At 54.5% G+C, this 4,213-nt stretch overlaps 1 long non-coding RNA gene across 1 annotated transcript; it reads right to left on the bottom strand.

Annotated features, from left to right (window-relative positions):
• Nucleotides 1–520: 520 nt before the first annotated feature.
• LOC131094560 (uncharacterized) lies at nucleotides 521–2,560 on the bottom strand. The gene is made up of 6 exons (XR_009115686.1): nucleotides 2,536–2,560; nucleotides 2,009–2,044; nucleotides 1,662–1,688; nucleotides 1,301–1,336; nucleotides 843–875; nucleotides 521–638 (listed from the first exon to the last, which is right to left on the bottom strand). It is a non-coding gene; the product is annotated as an uncharacterized LOC131094560 (long non-coding RNA).
• Between the last annotated feature and the right edge of the window lie 1,653 nt (nucleotides 2,561–4,213).

Consider the following 4,213-nt stretch of genomic DNA (forward strand, 5'->3'; position numbering starts at 1 on the left):
TTAATGTCACCATAGTGTGGGTGCTGGCATATGTGATGATGATGATGACGATGATGAAGATGATTGAGGCGCTGTGAGCAGTGTCCCAGCCTGCCCTGCCCAGGAAGGCAGAGGGAGCCCTGGGAGCCCCAGAGTGGCTCCGCTCAGGGTGGGGGAGAAACCAGAGACCCCCAGGGCTGGGTGAGGGGGGACAGACACAGGGACAGACAGAGGGACAGGGGACAGACACATGGACATGGGACAGACACAGGGACAGATAGATGGACAGGGGACAGACATAGGGACAGACACAGGGACAGACAAACAGACAGTAGACAGACACAGGGACAGACAGAGGGACACACACAGACAGGGGACAGACACAGACACAGACAGACACAGGGACAGACAGAGGGACAGACAGAGGGACAGGAAACAGAGACAGGGACAGACAGAGGGACAGGGGCATGAGCACACACCCATCCTTATGAGAAAAGCACCCATGAACACACAGAGTTGCTTTGCTGAAGGGTTTATTGATTATTGACTATTGATTATTGATTATCAATCATTGATTATCAATTATCGATTATCAGTTGTTCCAGGGCCATTCCCAGGCTCCCAGGGCAGCTCTCCAGGAATGATCAAATCCTGACGGCCTGACAGGGACAGGAGCTGAGTGTGACCCCAGGGTGACCCCAGGGTGACGCCAGGGTGACCCCAGTGTGTCTCCAGAGCCCCCCAGAGACATCCAAACCCCCCCAGAGCCCCCCAGGACCATCCCAAACTGGGGCAAACTGGGGGAAACTGGGGGGTACTGACATGCCCCCAGTGCCATCCCCAGCACAGCTCCGGGTACCCACCTCAGCCCTCTGCACTCCGAAGCCTTTGGGTTTCTGCAGAGAGGGGGCAGAGGGCACCGGGGTCACCACGGGGTCACCGCAGGGTCACCAGCCCAGCCAGGAGGGGGGCCCAACTGGCCCCCAATATTCCCTAGTGCCCCCCCAGTGCCCCCCAGTGCCCCAGAGTTCCCCCAGTGCCCCCCAGTCCATCCCAGTTCCCCCTCAGTATCCCCCTGTTCCCCCAGTTCCCCCCATTCCATCCCAGTCCATCCCAGTTCCCCCCCAGTATCCCCAGTTCCCCCCAGTCCATCCCAATATCTCCCAGTTCCCCCCAGTTCTGCCCAGTTAATCCCAGTATTCTGCAGTTCCCTCCGTATCCTCCAGTGCATCCCAGTTACTCCCCAGCCCATCCCAGTCCATCCGAGTCCATTCCAGTTCCCCCAGTCCATCCCAGTCCATCCCAGTTCCCCCAGTCTCACCTTGATGCAGCCCCCAATGCCTCCCACGATCCCGGACTGCAGGGGCAGAGCAAAGGGGATTTGGGATTTGGGGATTTGGGATTTGGGGATTGGGAGATTTGGGGATTTGGGGTTTGGGGATTGGGGGATTTGGGGATTTGGGGATTTTAGGGGTTTGGGTTTTGGTGATTTGGGGATTTGGGGGATTTGAGGGATTAGGGATTTGGGTTTTGGGGATTTGGGATTTGGAGATTGCGGATTTGGTAATTTGGGAGTTTGGGGTTTGGGATTGGGGGATTGGGGATTTGGATATTTGGGGGGATTGGGGATTTGGGGCTGTACTGGGATGTCCTGGGCTATAGTGGGCTATACTGGTACCCACCTCACCATCACCAATGCCACCAATTTGCTGTGGGGAGAGCAGGAGATATCCCCAACGTCACTGGGGTGTCCCCCATTGCCCCCCATTGCCCCCCATTGTCCCCCATTGCCCCCAGTGCCCCCCAGTGCCCCCCAGTGCCCCCCATTGCTCCCCATTGCCCCCCAGTGTCCCCAGTGCCCCCCCAGTCCTTCCCAGTATCTCCCAGTCCATCCCAGTGACCCCAGTCCATCCCAGTCCATCCCAGTGACCCCAGTCCATTTCAGTTCCCCTAGTCCATCCCAGTATCTCCCAGTGCCCCCCAGTCAATCCCAGTCCATCCCAGTGCGCCACAGTGCCCCCAGTCTCACCCCAGCACAGATCACTCCGCTGCCCTCCATGTCGGCCTGGGCAGGGACAGCAAAGGTTGGTCAGGGGATGGGATGGGATGAGGAGCCCCAAAAGGATGAGATGGGATGGGATCCATGGAATGGATGGGATTTTTGGGGAGCCCCAAAAGAATGGGATGGGATTTTTGGGGAGCCCCAAAAGAATGGGATGGGATCAATGGGATCAATAGGATGGGATGGGGTGGGATAAATGGGATGGGATGGGATGGGATGGGATGGGATGGGATGGGATGGGATGGGATGGGATGGGATGGGATGGGATGGGATGGGATGGGATAGAGTGGGATGGGATGGGATGGGATGGGATGTGATGGGATGGGATGGGATGGGATGGGATGGGATGGGATGGGATGGGATGGGATGGGATGTGATGGGATGGGATGGGATGGGGAGTCCCAAAAGGATGGGATGGGATTCATGGGTTGGATGGGATGGGATTTCTGGGGAGCCCCCAGTGCTGAGCCCAGCCCGGGGCCCTGCAGCCTCACCTGGCTCTGAGCTGGCAGGCACAGCAGAATGGAGAAGAGCAGGGCCACGCTGAGCACAGCCACCTTCATCTTCCTCTGGCTCTGGGCAGCGCTGCCTGAGGCTGCAGCAGGTGAGGAGCACCTTTATCCCTGCCGGGACTCCTCCCTGCACCCTCCCTGCCAGCCCCCAGGCCAAAGCCCTGCTTGGCACAGCCCCCAGCCCTGGCCACAAGCCCAGCCCTGGCACAGAGCCCATCCCACCCCACCTGTGGCACGGATCCAGCCCCCTCGCCCGGCATCCCTCCAGCTTCCTGCACAGGGCAGCTGCCCCTGGAAGGGCCCAGGCACCTGGGGGGCCAAGGGGGGCAGGCAGGGAGCCAAAGGCACCTGGGCACCCTGTGGGGACAAACCCCAGTCCAACGCAATCCATCCTCCAACAGCTCCCCAGTCTCAGGGTTTTGCTGCTCAGGGTGACCCCAGATGTGGCACAAAGTCTCTTTTCCCATCCTGGCAGTCAGAGGAGCCAGACCTCCTCATTTCTCATTCCCGAGGTTGTTTATTGTTTTTTATCTATAAAATTCTTTCTCTGGCCTGCCCAGGTCCACTCAGCAAGACAGTCCAGGCACTCTACCTCCTTCGGGGTGATGTTATCTTTTTATATATTTTTATTTCTACTTTATATTTATATATTTTATAGATATGTATATATTATTCTTTACACATATTTTTATATATTAAAATTTTTACATATTTTAACATATTTTTATATATCTTATGTTTATATTTTATTCATATTAATTTAATTATATTTATAATGTTTATTTATATTTATAATGTTGTTGTCTATTTATGTATACTATTTTGTATATATTTATACACATTTTTATATATTATATTTATATATTTATTTATAATTATATTATATTTGTTTATCTATTTATTTATGTCTTTTAGATTTATATTTTTTTCAAAATTCCACATACAATATTTACAATTCCTTCCCAATACCTATGACTTGTGTTAGACAGTGAGCTTCTACCCTAAACTAACCCAAAAGTGCCACCATCACCCAGAGGACAGAGGCCAAGAAGAAGAAAGACAAAGGCTGGACACACCCAGATCCCCCCATCTTGCCCCCTGAACCCCCATTCTAAAAAGCCCAAAATTCTCCATTTTCACCCTGTGACAAATTCACTCGCATTCCACTCAAACTCTCTTGCCTTGTAATTCTTCCCATCAAGGTGGGAATTTGCTCCAAAGGTCACAATCCCAGTCCCAGCTGTCCTGGGCTCTGTGCCCAGGGCTCTGAGCCCCCCCTGGAGCCATCCAAGACAGACAGACGGACGTGCTGGGGCCTGAAGCCCAGGGGAGATCCCGTGCCTGCCCCACTGTCCCACCCAGCCCCACTGGGTCCTGCTGGATCCCCCAAACCAATCCTGCTGGATCCCCCCAGTCCTGCTGGATTCCCCCAGTCTTGCTGGATCCCGCAATCTTGCTGGATCCCCCAATCCTGATGGATCCCCAAATCCAACCCTGCTGGATCCCCCCAGTCCAATCCTGCTGGGTCCCCCCAGTCGTGCTGGATCCCCCAATCCAATCCTGCTGGATCCCCCAATCCAACCCTGCTGGATCCCCCAACCCTGCTGGATTCCCCAAATCCCACTGGATCCAATCCAACCCTGCTGGATCTCCCAATCCA

Source organism: Melospiza georgiana, chromosome 29, assembly GCF_028018845.1.
Source record: "Melospiza georgiana isolate bMelGeo1 chromosome 29, bMelGeo1.pri, whole genome shotgun sequence".
NCBI lineage: Eukaryota > Metazoa > Chordata > Aves > Passeriformes > Passerellidae > Melospiza > Melospiza georgiana.